This window comes from Mauremys reevesii, linkage group 1 (assembly GCF_016161935.1).
Source record: "Mauremys reevesii isolate NIE-2019 linkage group 1, ASM1616193v1, whole genome shotgun sequence".
NCBI classification, from domain to species: domain Eukaryota; kingdom Metazoa; phylum Chordata; order Testudines; family Geoemydidae; genus Mauremys; species Mauremys reevesii.
The window spans coordinates 116,967,930-116,987,858 of NC_052623.1; the positions used below are offsets into that span (position 1 = coordinate 116,967,930).

The following is a 19,929-nucleotide window of genomic DNA, read 5'->3' on the forward strand; positions in this document are numbered from 1 at the left end:
TGAACTTAGCTGTTTTAGCACAATTATGTCAACTCCTACCAGACATGTAGACAGAGCAGTAGCACCTTGTGATCAGCATATCAGCGCTGACTGATATATCAAGCAGTGTCAGCATGCTGTTGAGAATACTTTTCATCATCTATGGGTGTCTTTTCATTCACAGTTTAAGTGTCAGAACTACTTAGCCTAATTCTGCAGATGTCTTGCCCCTGACAAAATGTATAAACTTATAAGAAAATAATTTCTATACAAGGTGCCCAACCACATCTGCGCATCTTGAACTTGCTTGTGCTGTTGTAGAAACATTCCTCAAACAAGTGTTTCAGGAGAATAACTGAAATTATATTTTATCCCTCTCTTCCCCCTAACCAAACAGGTATGTAATTTCCTAATCTTGTAAGAAATAAGAATAAAAGAATAAAACATGCAATGGTTTAATGTGTGTAGCTGGCATAAATTCCCATGCACCAATCACAGATGAGACCGTTTACAATCTGAACTTAAATAGCAATCATCTCTCCAAGTTTGCATTAGCAGTGAATCTTCTTCCTCCAGTTAAGTATTGCTCCTGGTATTTTGGAATTTTTATTCCAGTGTTTTGCTTTTTTATTTTTTGGTCTTATGTTGACTAAACTGTCCTAACCTGTAAAACTAGATGACCGTCTTGCTCTGACAAATGTGCACAGGTTCAGCAGGGCAAAAAAGGCTGACAGAGGAATGACAACAAACAATGCACAAAACTTGCCCTAAAGGACGGATAAGTCAGCTCCATTATTTATTTATTTATTTATTTTGTCTCTGGTATAGCCACCATGCTTAGTGTTCAGGGTAAGGAAGGTGAATAAAAGATGTACTGGAGGAATGTGAATATAAAATAGAGAAAGCACATTTGTTTGTCATGGAACCTGTTAGTTCCTCTCATCACGCAGAAGTCTGAGTGTAACAGATTGCTTTTTCTGTGAGTTTCAGATTGGAAATGCTTGGCAGACAAAATAAAAGAATGAATGCAATCTAAAAATAGTTGATCTGTTTTCTGTGATAAACCAGGTTAATATGGACACAAATTAATAAGAATATGCATTTCACATTCCAAGTTCTGACTGTCTTATGTAGCTCCTCACACTATACCTGTTTTTTTCTCAAGAAAAAATGAAGTGCAAGAGTAGCATTTTTCACACTTTCAAAGGTGACTGTTTTTCATTTAGAAAACAATGGTGTTCTTTGTGCAGATGGAAATGGTAGGGAGTGGGGAGAAAGATACTGGGAGAAAGATACCAACTTTCCACCCTGTGAAAGGACACAGCAAAATTAATGTTTGATTTAAAGCAAAAATGGCACCATATTCATTAACCTCTGTTGTTGAACTGGAGAGGAAGGCAGCTTTTGTGGGTTAGGCAGCCAGGGGTAGGGGTGGGGCTGTGTTCAGTTCTGAGCTCAGCCACGGACTTCCTGGGTGGTAGCGAGCAAGTTACTTCATCTTTCTGTGCCTCAGTTCTCCATCCATAGAATGGGAATAATATACTCCTTCCACCCTTTGCCTAACTTGTCTATTTAGATTTTAAACCCTTCACAACAAGCTCTTTGGTTTGTGTGTTTATTCAGTGCCTTGTCCAATGGGGTCCTGACATCCTTTATGGCCTCTGGGTGATACTGAACCACAACTAAATAACAATGACTAGTTGCTTCAAGCTTGGCAAATTTCAGGTTTCACAACTGATTCAGCTGAGTGACCTGGCTTGAAAAAATCTTAAACAGGGAATCACCTATGGCTTTGTGTTTGACATGTATAATACAGAAATCCAACAACAATCAACTAGGAAAACCTGCCTCCGAGGAAATAGACTTTTCCCCGTTTTTGTTTATTGTTAGCTGCAGGAAGCACTGTGTCATGATCAGGCACCATAATGTTTTCATAACGTCTGTTGTACTCATTCCACTGTTGATCCTGATGGTGTCTTAGAAACTACACCAGAAGGGCAGTCCTTCTGGACACATCAAAGGGATTACCGTGAGCTGCTGTAAAAACAAACAAACAAAAAAAAACCCCAAAACAAACAAACAAAAACACTCCTGTGGGAATAGTTTAATTCAGCAGAAATTGATATTTGTGTTGGAAAATTGCTTCTGCTCCAAATTTTTGTACAAGTGAGTTTAACCTAAGGGAAGAAGGATGGCATTGAGGTGAAGGCTGGAACTCATGGTTCAACTCCTGACTTTTCCACAGACTTCCTGTGAGTCCTAAGACAAGTTTCTCAATATCTCTGTGCCCGATTTTACCATTTGTAAAACAGGAATAGAAACACTATTTCTTTTCCCCCACTCTTGGTCTGTTTTGCCTATTCAAATCGTAGGCTCTTTGGGGCAGGGACGGTGTATCCAGCATGTAGCAGAACAGAGCTCAGATCTAGGCATTACTATAATAGATATAATAAAATAATACCCCTCATTCTTTTTTAATTCAGCTGTTCACCAGTTCGTAGTGTTAGAGTCACAACAATCCCATACCTGAAAGTTGCCACATATAACTTAGACTGATTTGGAAAACTGGACTATCAAGTAAAATATGACTGGTGATGGAGGGTGGTCAACATTTGGAGGTCGCTTTTCAAATTTGATAGAGGTGACAAGTGAAGTAATTTTGATAATCCCCATCTAATCCCTCCTGGACATGTTTCCCCAACTCAGAAAGGCCATGGCAGAACACAATTTAGCATTACAGTAGAACCTCAGAGTTACAAACACCAGAGTTATGAACTGACCAGTCAACCACACACCTAATTTGGAACTGGAAGTACTCAACCAGGCAGCAGTAGAGACACAAAAAACAAAAAAACAAAAACAACCCAAACAAACAAAAGCAAATACAATGCAGTACTGTGTTAAACGTAAATTACTAACAAAATAAAGGGAAAGCAGCATTTTTCTTCTGCATATCAAAGTTTCAAAGCTGTATTAAGTCAATGTGCAGTTGTAAACTTTTGAAGAATCACCATAACATTTTGTTCAGAGTTACGAATGTTGCAGAGTTACAAACAATCTCCATTCCCAAGGTGTTTGTAATTCAGAGGTTCTACTGTAATTGTATTAATGACCCTCTGTGCTTAGAAAATTCATGGCATAACAATAGATTTTCAATCAGGTTACCCTGTCAGAAATGTGAGGGGAAATATGCCGTCCTTGCCGGCCCTGCACTATGTCTCAATCTAGTTAGTACTTTGAGCCCTTCAGAAACACAACTGAGAAATAAATAGGGCAGAACAAAAGAAGTGTTTGCATCCCTTAGTTAAAGATTCAAACCCTATTCTTATTACACCACTTGGGCTAGAATTCCAATTCCTTCTCAGTCAAATTGACATTTACCCCATTTTTTCTGCATCCTTTATTTGAGAAATTAAATTTTACAGAAATAAAAGAAGCACATTGAGAATGGATGCACGTTTCATTTACTCTAATTATGCACAGTGAAAAGTTTCCATTTCAACAAGCCTCATTGATATTCTGCTGCAAACTTGACTAGAAAAAAACAACAACAACACAAGAGGAGATTCTACCAGTCAATTGACTTTAACTAAAAAAAAGCTTTTGTGTGTTGAAGAATATTACATTTTTAATTTTCATTTGTTTTCTCTCCTGTTAACAGCTACTGTAATGACAAAACATCTGGAAAGGTTGAAGTGCCCTAATATTCTGGTTCTGCTATTTTATAGATTAATTCCAAACAGCAGGAAATAGTGTGTCAACACAAACGAGGAGTTGGAGCTGTATATGAACATGCCAGCTTTGGGGCCTTTGGGAGAAATACTTATTTATCTCACAGATGTGGTTAAACCTTTCAATATTTCATGACCCCTGTCACTGAAGAAGTTAGATTCAACATGATCTTTACAGTGTTCATAAAACATATATATACAGGGATTTAATAGAGCTAGGAGCAAACTTGAGAGTCACCGTGTGAAACATGGAATAATTTAGTTGAAAATATAGAAAACCTGAGAGAGATGAGTCTTCTTTACAGATGAACACTGAATATTATCAACTATTGAGTGGAGTGAGCTAAATTCTGCATATCCTGAAAGATTATCTTTATAACAAATCATAAGGAATGCATTCAAAATAATGAAAGCATATTGTAACGTATCCGTATCCTCTCTTCCTCCTGAAGCAAAGAAATTCTGAGTTAAAGCTGTTTCATAAACTTGCTTAATTGTGGCAAACATGGTCCTCTCATGAAAAATATCATAATAAATAACCTTACGTATGTTCTCGAACAAAAATAGATTATGAAGCCAAAGTTAAAGTTGTAACTAGATATCAGCAACATTGGGGTGGGGGAGGAGTTATTAAAACCTTACAGCTAAAAAGTCTAAAATCCAGGAAACGCAAAATTAAGATTACACATTAACATATCACAAACAGTGGAAATACTTATTTATCTCACATAACCTTAACTTCCCTCTGGTTCTACACCACCTACCTCCATGCACACTAACATTTTCTACCTGTACATACAATTTTCTGCACCCAAAAGTTTGTTTGAGCAGTTCTCACAGCAAACACTTGTGTCCTGGAGCTTTGTAAGTGCAAATATTTTAGGCCAGCTTTGAAAAGTTATCCCTTTACGTCAAAAGTTTTTGGAGGTGTGGTTTAAGAGATTATAACATTTGATTGTTCTGGGCTATGATAAGCAAAAAGCCTTCTCTTATTGTACAGTTAAGTCATTGGACTCAGTTAACATAGGATAATATTCTGACCTCAGATAAGATGACACAACTCCCATTGACTTCTGTGCTGAGGTTCACATTTCAGAATTTACTTAATACTAATTCTGTTTGGCAGGGGAGGGTGCAGGCCTGTCCCTTCTTAGGATACATTCCATTCTCTTTTGTACCTTTCACATTGGCTACACTTCTATTTTTAGCATGCTAGCGTGACCAGAGAAAGTGTGAGTATGTCTACCTGAGCTGGAAATTACAGCTCTAGCGTAGGTATACACTTAGAAAGATGGGACTCTATCCCTGTTCTCATCACTTCCTTCCCCCCCCCCTTCCCCCGAGAAGGTAGTGTGTGTGGCCTGTAAATCCCATTAATAGAAGAGATCGGGGGGTAAATCAAACAACATGCCCCCTGACAGCCAGCTTTGATGGAAAGATGGCTGATCCCCCACCCTTTCACATCTCAGCACAGCTTCACAAGAATTGAATACAGTATTGGCTGCTCCCCTGTACGATCTTATTCCCCAAGGAGGTTCAGGGGAGAATCTCCACTGGGCTCTCAAAGGAGCAACGTGCACAGCATAGCTGCTTCTGACGACTCCTCCTCGTCACCCTCAAAGCCCCACCTTCACAAACTTGCTGAAGAAGTGCTTCTGCAGACTTCAGGGAGACGTCCACTCCTACTCCCTTCTCTGTCCCCCACCTGGTGTCACAGGCTTCTGTTTCCTGCTGAGTGCATTAGTAAAGTGGTGGAGACAATAGTCTAGAATGCACCTTTGAAGCTTCAGCTGAGATTCACAAATGGGTTTTGATTTTTTTTAATTGGCTTTTCTGTTTCCTATGCTAGAATGTAACTGTACATGGCACCAACATAAAACAGCCCAGCGGGGAGCACCAAAGACTGTAACATAGCCCTTGAATAAAGCCCAATAGGGCGTCCCCTAAAAGTGCTGCAAAAGGCTGTGGAAACTGTGTGTCTGCATTTGACGTATCTGAGGGCTAGAAAGTGCTTTTTACTCTACTATTTCCAAATGCCTCCATCCAGCAAGATGATAATAGTGAATATTTTCATGAGACCAAACAGGTGGTTTTTTTTAATGTCTGCTGCCTAAAAAGAAATAATGTTTTGACATTCAAACATGAAACAGTCTACAGGAAAAGATCCGTAAAGGTAAAATCAAGGAGAGTTAGGGGCTGATCCAAAGCCCATTGAACTCAATCAGAGTCCTTCCATCCACTTAGACTCATAGAACCATGGAGTTAGAAGGGATCGCAAGGGTCATCTAATCTAACTCCCTGCCAAGATGCAGGATTTGTTGTGTCTAAACCAGGAACAGTCAACTATTTTTTGTCAAGGTCCAAATTTCTTAGTCAAGGTCCAGTCAAGGTCCAGACTCCAGAGAAGATTAAAAAATAACAATAATGATAGTAAGTAGTATATTTCGGGGTCCATTCAGAAGTGTCTGGTGGTCCAGATTTGGCCTGCAGTCCATCTTTGGACTACCCCGGTCTAAAGCATTCAAGACAGATGGCTACCCAGCCTGTTTTTGAAACCCCCCCCCATGTGAAGGAGCTTCCATGACTTCCCTAGGAAGCCCCTTACTTCAATGGCCTTTGGGGCAGGCCCCAACTGTCCCTGATTTTACAGGTCCTCGGAGAGGGGGAAGGGATGGACGAGAGAGTGAGGCAGGGATATTGAAACAGGCCTGGTGTATCAGAGACAATGTTAGGAACAGGCAAGGGAGGAAAATTAAAGAGGTTCAAGACATACTATAGAGAGCCATTGATGAAAAGTTTGAAGTAGAACAGGTGATAGTTACTACATAGTATGAGCAAGAGGCTAGATAACAGGACTAAAGATAGCAAGAGGGACAGGATAGTTTAAAGTCAATGGGCCCTCTCCTCTCAGCTAGCAAATAATGATTTACAAAGTGTGTGTGGGGCGGGGGCGATGCTCAGACTGCATAGGAACAGAGGTATGTAAGGCAGCATGGAAAGTGATCATCTGGTGTACAACACAAGCATGCTGCTGTTTACCAGTGTGCTGCAAAATGCTGTTGGGCTAGCCATGTTATGAGAGCGGTATGTGAGTACTAGACAGGTATGAGCAGAAGCCTTTTCAATGACATTACCCCCAAAATAACTGTGACTCCCCAAGGCAGGTATGTATTGAATTGTTTGGATCACAAGCAACCCAAAGACTGGCAGGCAACATGGGTCTGAGCATGACAATGCCCACGCTGGCTTCTTCACATGAATAGCAACACAAACCACTTCTAGGTCCAGCCCCTGTGTTACACCTGTGTTTGCATATCTTCAAAGGGGCAAAAACGAGCCCTTGCACTGCGTTTATGTTCCTTTCCCAACTGAGAAGTATAGTTTTACCACTGTGGCCATGAAGACAACTCTACCTCACTGTGATCAGAGGGGAAAGCTTGCCAGGTCTGAGATGTGACATCAGTTATCCAACCGATACTTTAAGTGCGGAAGATGAGAAAAGAATAATTACAGCAGCACAATGTGCCTTGCTCTAGTTAATGGCACGTCAGCAATCCCATTGAAAAGCTTTGGAACAAATCTTGACATCCTTACTGAGTAACTCAGTCCTTCCTTTCTCAGACAAAACTAACACGAGAGTTCAACTTGAAGGATTGAGCAGAAATGGAGAAAGGATTTGGCCTTTTATATTTAGTAGTTCAAGACCTAGCTTTACAAATGTTGCTCTGGAATGTTATTAGGCAAGAGTAATTAGCATTGGCGCATCTTTAAATAGGAAGACTCCTGTTTAGACTGCTAGAATACAAGAAATCAAGAACTTACAGTCAGAAATGCTGGGATTGGGGTGTGGTTTAAAGAAATAAATTTATTTTGGTTTTGGTACAAATTGTTAATAAGCATACGATGATAATATTCATAAACACATTAAATAAAACATATATCACACATATTTTCCTCACTGCACCACCACCACAACTGGCCTCTGCACTGGGGATTTCCTTGTGAGTTGCGGGAAGGAATCTTTCAAAATCCCACCAAGCCACATAGTGCTACCAGAATGACTCCTCTTGGCTGCAGGGGACTATGTACCTCCCGAATTTCCCTCTATTGGGAAATGGCTGGAGGATCCACACTGTGACATATGCACCAGGCCTGCCCCTAACATCTTTAGCAGTGGGACAAAGAAGATGTCTGTGACATTCAGGGGTTGCTCCATACCCATATCCTGTCCCTCTCCACTCACAATGTGACAGTCCCACTTTCGATGCAGACACAACTTTTCACACATGTAGGTCAGGTGGGTTCAGGAAAGAAATGTCAATAGAATTTGTCCCATAATTCTTCCTAAATAGAAAAATGGTGGCTCAAAAGTGAACATGAAAAACTGTATTTATCTGCAAAGTACACCTGTAGCTCTAGGGTGCTTTTGGAGAAAAAAGTAGCCGAGATAGTGAGATTTATAATGTAATTTCTTTCCATATGCAGTAGTTATTTTTCAAAATGATTTTTAATAAACATTTGCTTGTGTAATACCGTGAGGTTTACAGCATTCTTCATACACAGCATCATACCATGCTTTACAGAGGCAGTATAATAGATAGCACTGCACAGATTCGAGTGCAGTGACTCTCGGGCAGACAGAGGGATAACTCTACAGTGGAGTAAAGGGTGTCAGATCTTTAGCTAGGGTAAATCAGCCCAGCTCCATTGCAGTAAAAAAAAAGCTATGCAGTTTCTACGTGCTGAGGATCTGCCCCTTGAAGTGGAAATGCTGCAAATTTTATATATATATATATTTTTCAAACTAGGTACAGTAGGTAGAAGGCAGGAGAGTACATGTAGCTAACTCAACAGTTGCTGAGTACCCGCAGCACTTCTAAACATTCCCGTTGCTTGATCTGGACTTTTGCGAACACTGTAAGAATTCACGGCAGACACATATGTTCTGAATAAATGATGAGCAATGATACAAAAAATCCAGTCAAATCTTAATAGGACCATTGACATTTAGATTGAAGAAACCACAGACCCCCGCAATGGTATCAATGGTGCCATATCAAGATGACTTATTTTTGTTCTATTTTTAATACTATCAAAAAAAGAAGAAATAAAAGGAAACTAGCAAAAAAATCTGTTAAAACAGTGAAGGATTTACTTAAAGCCACAAATGGCAGAAGATTCTGTTAAACCTAGATGTCCTTTCTTAATTCATCCCATTTTGCCTTGGAATTTCAGTGGGCCTCTGAAAAATTATGACTGATCTTGCATTTGCTGCCTGTTCTTCAATCAACACAGCACATTAGGGATAAAGGTTTAGTCCAGCTGTGGATTTCATGGCTCTTCAGAGTTGAAGGCAGGCCCTTAGCACTACTTTAACATAGTTTTCCAGAGGTTTTCCGACATACACGTAATTAATTTTGTTAGACATACTATGTACAGTAGTATTAGCTTGTACCCCTTCCAGGCTCACAGGGTCAAAATGAAAAGAGTTACTTTTTCCTCAGTGTAATTACACCATATGCCTTCGTCTTCTACATTTAAAACTAGAAAACCTGGAGCCCGGTGAATCTGAAAATCTGTGGGTTTAAATTTTGAGTCTGCTCCCTACCACTTCCATTTCAACTGATCCTACCTTAATCTAGACTTGAACAAAACCCCAGCTACTAGTTAAGCATTAAAGCAGAAATCACAGATAAAGGAATCCTACTGTATGCTAATGTTTCATTTGCCCTCAAACTACTTTCCATCGCTCTCTACAGGGATCTGACCTGCTTTTCAAAACAGTAAGTTGTTCATAAAATGGGAGAGTGTATAATTACCAGGGCAATGACTTGCTAGGAAACGCTTCTGACTACACGGGTACCCAAAATAACAGCTAGGTTAATTCTCACCAGGACAAGATTTAAATATTTTCCAGAGGATTTTTTAAAATGTCAATGTTTTATATTTCTGCAGTATGTAGTATTTGCTCTTTACAGCAGAGAGCAGAGGCAGGTAATAACACTGTAAACTGAAGTCCTTCATCTAAAAGCTATTGACTTCCTACCTGTCATCTGCATCCTGATTTGCACAACAAGCTGAATTGAGATGATTTAGTCTCCATGTTAACTTTGATTTATACTTTCCTTGAATGGAAGTGGAAGAGTTCTCTACCAAGTGGTAGTTATATTTTGAAAGTTTTCGTTTAAGCTAAACACATCCTGGAAGAATCTCCTGCTGGCAACAAACTAAAACAAAAGGACTATGATATGGTTTAAAGACTAAGGGATTGTCTACAGTGCAGTGGTAAACCAGATTAGGTCTAGTTAGACCTGTTTGAAAACACTTGCCTGCACATTACACATTCATTATAGTGCACTAACTCCATATTTATCAGGCACTCTGGACTCCTTTTTCAACCAGAACTGAGCTTGCTGCGAATTGAGTCAGTTTTGTCATTTGTGTGCACATAATGCTTCTGTGCACTGCTTTGGCAGTCCTCCGACTGCTATCCCACACTGGTTTGCAGACAACCATTAGTGACTTTTCTGTTTACCTGTGTGCCTATCACTGCTCTAGTGTCAAGTTGGATGGATGTCCCTTTTCCTACTAAAAAACTGGTGTGGGGCCAGCATTTGTCCATTTGCTCCTGGATTTGAGGATATGAGCACTGCGGCCATATTACTCCAGCGGCCTCACAACATGCTTTGAGCAGCTACATCTCACCACCATGAGAAGCATTGGTGCAAAAAGCCCTTGTGGCCAGCTACCAGAATAAAGATCCTTTTGTAGACATTGCTAAACAGATGGCTTATATTCAGGAGGACTTACATTCAGACCAGGCATGCCAGGAAAAAGCACAGCAATGGAAACATGACCTGCCCATTTTTTGAGGAGCTGGAAAGGATTCTGTACAATTACATTATGGCCCAACCCAGTGTCTGGAAGCAGGGCCTGCAGCAAAGCCAGTCTCCAGGCAACCTAATGAGTGCATCTGGCCTGTATTAGGCTGCCGGATTGTGTACACTGCCTAACTGGGGGGGAAGGGTCAGCAGACCAGCTCTGAAACCCAGCAGCAGCAGTTCAGCAGTTATTTAAAGTATGCACCCAGAGCTGTGATAGCTCCTGCACCTGCTTGTTCCTGGCCCAGCCCAGCCATGCTCTGCTCTTGCCTTCCTTCACTCCAGGTAACCTGGCTCTGACCCCCAGTTCCGATTCCTGACTTCTGACCCAGGGCTCTGGCATCTGGCCTTGGACTCTGGCTCTGACCCAGGGCTCCTATACCTGGCTTCCAGCTCCTGCTCCAGCCATTAGTTCTGACTGCCCACATCCTGGTCTCTGACGCCCAGGAAGATTGTGTTCCTACTGCCTGCTCTCTTCCCCGCAACGCACATCCCATCAAGGATAACTAGCAAGACTCCTTGGAAGATGAGCACAAGGAGGACAGTGCAGGACTGTCACCCCCAAAGCCAGGATCTCTTCAGGACTATGACGCTGGCCAGGTAGGAGGCAAGCCCGATTCCTGCCATGCAGCAACCACAAAAGTAATTTTTTTTTAAAAGTGCTTAAGTGATTTAGAAGCCTACATCCCATTTTCACAGGTAATTTAATAACATGCTAATACTCCCATTAAGATTTTGCTGCAGGGGTTAAAGCAGATGATTAGCATCTATTCAGGATATATACAAAGCATATGTGCTATGAAGGGGCTAAAGCTTGTCAAGTCAGAGAGGATGGGTGGAAAGAGCTAGTTGGAGTGAGGAAGAACACGAAGAGCCAAAAGTATAATTATGGGGGCCTGAGGAAGGATGGGGGACGGGACCTCAGAGAAACAGAGGCTGGAGATGAAGTGAGAAGAAGAAAAGCCCTGAGAGCCAGGATGAAAGTGAAGATGTCTAGATAAAACCACAAGTTTGTGGGCAAGTGGGGCAGTGGGAAGAATGGAAGGCAACATGGCATGATGGGTGATTGAAGATGCTAGGGGGAGTTGATCTGTTAGGTAACTGTGGATGAGTAGAGCCGATGGACAACAGAAAGGACAGGAGCTTGATGTGGTCCACTTACCGAAGCACACCAGGAAGGCAAAGCATTAGTACCTTTTTTCTAAATAAAGCCTTGTTTGGAGATAATGTCTAGTTATTTTATTCCCAAATGGAAATATTGAAATATTATCCTACAAGCCACCAACTTCCCTACAGACAGAACTATATATAAACACAGAGCTGTGAGCTTATTAGCACTATAGTTAATAAGCTACAGCTGATGAGGAAATTCCCCTTAAATATATATTTATATAACCAATCATCTTAAGCCCCTGGCATTCGCTGACAAATGTTGCTTCTCGCATAGTGATAGGTGCCCATCTGTTCTTTCAGCCTTCACTGTGGCACAGTAATGTGATCTTTAGACATCTGGAAGTTTAACTACAATGGCTGGTGAAACAACAAACTCCTTTTCATTAACTACGCCTTTATCCAGGCCTTTTAGCTAATGAACCAGCCAAGCCAGTGAAAAAGCAAGTACCAGTATGTTAGTGACTATTGACCAATTAGAGGAAGATAAAATATGCTCCCTAATAGCTCACCCATGTGCTTAATGCTGAATCAATGGAGATGAGGGCAGTCAGCAGGAACAAGCCTGAATGAGCACAGCTCTGTCCTCTGGTTAGGATACATTCAATTCCATTCTTCCTTAAAAGTTACATTTTAGGACCTGCTTTCATCAGCCCAGCTTCCCAGCCCCGTGCTCAGTCTCTGTGGCAGGTTTAATGACCATAAGACCTAGAAAGGGCTGGTACAGTAGTCTGTTCCTGCCTCAAGTACCGGATATTAGAATGAACTAATAGTGTTTTCTTGTTTACCTACAGGAATATGGATTACTTTTGCACTTGATTTTATAATTTGATAATTAGAAACCATTAACCACCTCTCTCCCTTTTTCCTCTTCCCAGAGGGAACTGTGGTAAAACAGCATAGCTTTTAACATGCAATAGCAAACAGTTGTTCAGAGGTTGAAGCTGCTTTATTAGTGCTGGAATATAAATAGTAATCCCTTCCTAATTAGGAGTGATTTATGGAATGCACAGTAGCAACTCTGACACTGGTGCACAGGAGCCGTTGTAAGGCACAATTAGAAGAGTGGGAAGGTAGAAAATGAAATATGGAAAAGCATTTCCTGAAACCCCTGCCTGTAGGAAGCTGTGAGCAGAAATGGGCAGGATAGTTGTTCCTTTACATCTACTACATGATCTGATTCTACTCAGACTTCTTAATTAACCCACATTTATACAGGGCCGGGGTGTCAAATTCATTTTGTAGCTGAATCCAGTTTTAACTATGGCCAGAGTACCAGGGTATACATTTAGGACTCCGTGCTACCCTCAAACCATTGCGGATATCTCACTGATGTCAATAGGATGTTTGCACAAAGAGCAAGGGGAGAATCAGGCCCTTAAGCAGTATCTAAACCTTTAGCTATTAGTGTTTTTTTTATTATTAGTTCAACTTCTCACCATTGCTGTGGGAAAATATTCTCCCCTTTAGGACCACTGCTATTTCTGCCTCTCATTCACCCCATTCTCCTTTCTTTGTTTCCCACCTTCTTCCCTGACTTTGCAAGGAGTCTTTTGTCCTTTCTTCCCTGCATTACCTTCCCTGCAGCAACTCCCCATTTGCAATCCCCTGAGCTTCACTCCTGTCCCATTCCACCTACTAAAATCATCAGCAATGAAAATAGGCAGTGCTGACATCTGAAGTGTCTTCATCAGGCTTTAGCGTCAACAGCCCACTGAGATGAATGGGGAGAGGGAGATTCACGCTTCTCGGAGCCATTGTTTCAGATCAACAATACTGTTTTCTATTTTAATTTGGAACATTATGTTTGCAAAATCAGGAGAACTAAACTTTCTTCAACAGATACCTGAGAGCCTGAGAATCTGCATATGTCATATAGGCCGCATATATCCATCAAGTGGGTTGGATGAAGGGTCAGATTAATGCGCTGAGAATCTAGGGCCCAAATTCATGGACAGAGCCATAACCTGAATCATGCTGTGACCCCATAGGCCAGGCTGCAAAGCCATTCACTCCAGTTTGGGGTAGCTGCCTCTCCATCATGCCTAGAGCCCAGTGATGGGTTAATCTGGAGCTGGCTGGGTATTTATCAGGGTGAAACCCGCAATGCACAGCCATTAGTCTAATGGAACCCTAAACTCAAGTTTTTTACTATCTGGTTGTCCACACTTACAGATATACGAATTGCTTTGCCCACAACTATTAACACAGCCACTTACAGGATGCAAGTCAGCAACTGTCTAACAGTGCACCAGATTAGAACAGGAAGTGAAAAATACCATATCTAACTAAAAGGGGGGAATTGAGATAGGGGGAAGTGCAGTTATCCTGAGAGTGCATTGTCAAAATCTGGTGGCTGACTTATTTCTGCAGATGTTAAACTTGTATATTCACATTTGTGCATGCAAAATGGGTAGTATTACTTGTAAATAGGTCCCCTTAGGTGCCATTTCTAATTTGCACATGCATCTACCAAATCAGCCGGTGGGATTTTGCACGCACAAATGCAACACACATTGTTTAATGGTGCAAATCAGATGCCAGAGTTTGAAAATTTGTCTCCAAATGTTTCATAGCACTATGACAAGTAATGATCCTTATCAGACAGCTGGATGCACAATGCAATTTAGTGGATCTTGGCAATAGAAGGTAAAAATAAATTAAGCTCTTTTGGTATTAAATTAAACATATTAACCTTATTTAGGTGTTCATTATATCAGTATTAAGGACCATCTCCCTGGATCCATTTTCTGAGATTTAATAGAGTGCTTTGGAGGTGGTCACTGTAGACTCAGTTCCCCAATTTAGCATGTAACTTCTGTTTGTTTTTAAAGAAAATCAGTCTTCATATAGTAGGAGAAACTATCAGGAATATAATATTTATTTACAGATTTAAAAATAGTGTGTCTTGTTCTTCTCCCACTTTAACCTGCATAAATCAGGAGTAACTCCACTGAACTCAACAGAGTTTTATCAGGGTAAAAACAGCATCCAGGAAAGGATCAGGCCCTGGAAGGTTAATAATGGATGATATATAAATGTACAATAATAGAAAAGTAAAATTAAACCAGGGTTGAAAGGATAACTATAATAAAATGATTAAAGAGACAGCACTTTAAGTGTACACAAGAACAACAAACTAAACGTAACGATAACTTGTGAATGGTGATTGCCACGGGAGAGATTCTGTGCTGTGCCCTGAAGAGGTGCAGCACAGAATTTATAGCCCAGGAGGATAGGGGCTAATGAGGATTTAAGCTGCTTTTGCACTCTCCCAATCCTGGGCTGCCCTGAGGATCACAGTGGCCTCCAGCATAACACTGACAGCCCTGGGGGTCCATGGAAATTATGGCAGCTTCCTCAGGTTGTCTGACAGGTTGCGACACTTCCCAGAGTCTCTGTAGTTTTGCAGCCAGACCTTTCACCTCCCAAGCCCCAGTACGAACCTTTTGCCAGGGTCTGAGGGAGTCCCCAGAAAGACGGCCTATGACAGCCTGCCCCTGGGGAGTTCTAACCAGGCCAGACCCCCGGACTGAGAGCCCCTTTACACCATTCCAAGCCTTTTAGCCAGAATAAAGGGACAAGAGCGGAAGAGTATGTCGCTCCGTGACTCTGTCTATAAGCAGAAAATAGGTTCCTTTTAATCTCTGTCTGGGGAATTGATGGTTTCTCCTTTCTGTAGTTTCAGCAAACTCGCACCCTGATCTGCTAACCGCCCCCTGTGTGGGACAACTGGGTCTGTTAGCAAAGTGTTCAGTTTTCCAGTTCATTCACCAAACACGCATGGGACTTCATTCCTGCTGCAAGTAAAGGATGCCCCTGGAGTGGCCATCTGATTTTGTTTCTTCCTTTTAGCAAAACTTCTAGAAGATGTACCCTGTGAGTTTCCTTGGCAACTGGCCCACTGGCAACATTATTCTCTGGCGCATGCCCATCAAACTACATAACTACCTTTTATGTATTTCAGATGTTTATAGGAATAGTGTTTATTATATGGTTAAAACAAACTAGTTTACTCCTAGCCAATAAATCTTACAGCAGCCTAGTTTTTCCTAGGTAATTTGTGCAACTTTTTGTGCCCCCGCTGATGACAAGATTTAAAATGTTCTAAAATTCTCTAATCCTGCTTAATAGCTACCAATCCCTGAGACATTTAAAGCCCTAATGCAGCAGGCCTAGACGTTTTGCATCCCGAGGACCCCATTGTGATATAAAAATTTTCACAGACCTCCAAGCCTACCGATGTTCATGAAAAGATCTATTATTAATAAAATCACCACAAAGACTATTGTTTATTTTGTTATTATTAGGATTAGACGGAGATACATTAATATGGCGGCCAGCCCTGCTGATCAACTGCATGCCGCGGAAGAGCTGTGCAGTGGGGGCGGGTCCTGGGGCTGAGCGTGGAGTTTTATCAGTGGCCCCGGCCATAACACAACAGCAGAGGAAAGCACGGGAGGAGCCTGAAAGCAGGAGGTGAACTCTGCATGCAGCCCCGCTGGCTCAGGCAGGCCGCTCCTGCTCCTCTCGCAGCAGAGCAGACGCTAGCTCCCAGCGAGGTGCTCAGCCGCGGGACCTGCCCCACTCCACAGCTGTTCCGTGGCATGCAATTGACTCGCAGACCCCAGTTTGAGAATCGCTGCCCTCATGTATTCTTCAAGACGGCCTTGTTTTACCAAAGTTCTACTTCTCCAATAGGGAACAAAATTCCATGTACTTTATAATTGGTCAGATAATTAACATGCAGGAATTTTGAGTACTGACTCTCATAAAAACAAAACAAAAAAACAAACTTTTTTTTTACTAGTCAGGTATATATGAAAAATGTATTCATGGGAGGAAATTGTACTCTGCTTCTAGAAATTCAGCCAGGAAAAAAAGACGCTAAATTCACTGTGTATGTTATTCACTTTAAATTATTCTCTAGTTCTAAACAAACATTTCAGAGTTTTCATCCAATGTGAGTTAAGTTCCTTGGGTGAATGTAAGCAACACTTCAAAGCTATAGACTAAAAATTGACATGTTTCCTGCCCGGCAGTCACTTTGTGAAAATCAGGTGAGTACAAAAGGCATGAGTGAAATCAGGAGTGAGCTGTTTGCCTTTAAAAGGCAGGAGGCTGGACTAAGTTTGTAGCAAGAGGCCCTGGGAGGAAAGGTGGGGCAGTTTGTGCTATGAGGGCAGAAAGCCCAATTGTTTAGGACTCCAAAGCCAGGAACCCAGGATAGATGATAGTGGGGGAGGGAGCTTCCCCTATGCTGCCAGAGGTGGTACAGCCACCTCTATCAACCAGGAGGAAAAGAGACTGATTGGAGCACAGGAGGGATGGAAGCTAAGCCCAGCAGAAAGGCTGGAGACAGGAACAGGACAGACCCTGAGAAGAGGGCTGTGCTTGGCAAGAATTTTTTTGTATTTTCTTTTGGAGTTTGATTTAAACTCTGGAAGGAGTGAATTTTTGTGACTTGGCCAGTGACCTAACAGCACTGGAAACTGGTAAATTACTACAGTATCTGAGAAAGGAAATTGAGGCAGGAGAGGGTCCTGACACTAGACTGGGCAAGTCCCGGCTACACTCTCCTATCAAAATCCTTTGTTTGATACTTTACTTAAAATATATTTAATTCTTAATTAAGACACAGTGCATGAATCCCAGTTATACTTTCTACATGTAATCTGGAATAGGGATTAAGATGGATCAGTGCTCAGAGCTACCATAAAGGATTTTATTCTCAATTACCCTCAGGGCAGGCAGTGGTGTAAAAGGTCCTTAAATTGGGTGTAAGGTGATGGGCACTCATCTGCCTTTCTCCTTGGGGTGGAGAACCCTCTTTCGGCCTTTGGGAAACAGGCATTCACCTGTTGGGTAATCACCCAAACACCTTTGTGCAAACAAACAGTCCAACTGCCCCTCTAACATCAGTCCCTTACTCTCAGATCAAGGCACCTCTTTTCCTTTAGGCTTTGACTGATTCTTGAGGGTAGGGCAAGCTCCTAGTGGCTATAGAGGCAGCCCACTCTCTGGGCCTGTCCTCCAACCCTGAGCTCATTTCTCAGCTTGCTGTGTCCTGGCAGCAATATGTGCCATGGCCTGGAGCCTCCTTCTGGAATGGCATCCTGTACCTCCAATCAGAGGAGAGCTGATAGCAGGAAGCAGGGATGGGATTTTCTGTCCGCCAATCAGAGCTCTGAGGATGGCCCTTGCATGCTACTGATATATGGCATGCAGGCTCCATAATAAATTACATACATAGCCACTTTAAAGTCCCTTTCCGCTGCCGGGTGAGTGGGTGGAAGGGGCACCCTATTGTGAATGAGAATAAGGGCCCCAGAAAATCAAGCCGCTATTTTAAAATTTGTGCAACTTGTCTTCAGCATTCTGAGCCATGTGGAGGTGATGCTATAAGTTTTCACTTCAAATTCCTGTCCTGCTTCTCCTCCCCCTCCTCTTGGATACATAACAATGTGGTAACCGCTAGTGACAACCAGCAAATTCTTGTCTGAGCTAGTAATGGCACTAAATGTTGATGTCCTATAATACTGAACCAGGGAGAACTGTGATGAGGAGGTAGCTGATGGTTATATACAAACAATGCACAGCTGGGTTCCTTTAACGCTTCAGGCAAATCTGGAGGCCTAAACTGATCAACACATCAAGTGGAAGCATACTTTTGTGCTCTGAGATCTTTTTTATTGTTCGTTTGGCTGGTGATTAATGGTATAGCTGAACTAGGCAGTGGACAGATTTTTTCTGACAGACTAGCTTTTGAAGGTAAGACTGTCCAAACTATGGACATATGCTGATTTGAGTTTGTAAATGTGAACTTTGGAAATTTCACAAATTCTATGAGAGGAAAATGCTCATGAAGTGGATATATTCTTGGTTAGATCTATGATCCTCTCCAGATAGGCTGTGCCGGAGTAGTGGTTCTCAAACATTTAAAGGCAGATACCCCTATCATTTTTTCCCAAAACTTACGTATACCCTCAATTGATATAAACTGAGTTCGGTGTTTACATCAGTCAAGCTAACCCAATTTACATCAGCTGAGGATGTGGCCCAGGCACTGCCTATCAAAATGCTTCTGAGAGTGTGTAGTGGATAGGAATCGGGTAGTAGATCTTTAAATAATTTGTGAGCCTTCTAGAGGTACTATTTGTATTCTCTGTTTAGCAACCTGCCAGAACTGGCCTTGCAGGTTTGGCTATAGTTAGTAAACAAAGTTATTGGAACCCTACTGTACCTGTGTGATTCCTTTATATTATGTTTGTGTAAAAAACAAAAGGCACAACAGTGTGAATAGTGGAATGTGACCCATGGAGGCTGGAATACAGGAAACTAAAAAGGCAAGATGATTTGGGGGCATAATTAAAAGATAATAAGTGAAATCCTGGTCCAGCTGAGAGTTTTGCCATTGTCTTCAGTGAGGCCAGAATATCATCCCGTAAATTTGTAAAGAATTCTGAGAGCATAATCTCCACCCTGCCTGAATGTTTGCTGTTTTGCATGAAAGCTGGTGAACTATTTTTGTGGTAACACCAATAATGAGCACAAGAGAAACATTGAATTCGCATACACAAATAGCAGATTAAAAACTGGCAGCTGCAGCAAGTTCTTCACTTCTTTTGCCTTTAGTGTCATTAGAAAATGTAAGAAATATCAAGTGAATATTTTCTGTAAAGTTACAACAAGAACATGACTCAGTGTAATGGAACAATATGTACACACATACATACCAGGCATAACAAGATCCAGTGGGTAGAAGTTGAAGTGTGCAAACTTCAAGATGGAAATTAGGTAAGTAATAGAGAGAGTAATTAACCATTCCAAAAGATTACCAAGGGAGTAAATTCTGCATCACAGGGGATGTTTGACTCAAGACTGAATGCCATTCTAAATGATATGCTGTAGTTCAACTACACATTAATGGGCTAAACAAATGAATCAATTGGTGAAATTCTATGGCAGCGGTCGCCAACCTCTGGCATGTGGCTCACCAGGGAAAGCACCCTGGCGGGTCGGGCCTGTTTGTTTACCTGCTGGCTCCACAGGTTCGGCCGATCGTGGCTCCCACTGGCCGCGGTTCACTGCTCCAGGCCGAGGGATGTGCTGGCCATGGCTTCCCGCCACCCCCATTGGCCTGGGACGGCGAACCGGAGCCAGTGGGA

The 19,929-nt window shown here is 41.8% G+C and overlaps 1 protein-coding gene across 2 annotated transcripts in view; it reads left to right on the forward strand.

The window, feature by feature from the left end:
• Positions 1-19,929, forward strand: part of ST6GAL2 (ST6 beta-galactoside alpha-2,6-sialyltransferase 2) — a 256,017-nt gene that overhangs the window by 26,375 nt on the left and 209,713 nt on the right. The gene's annotated exons all lie outside the window — the stretch shown is intronic.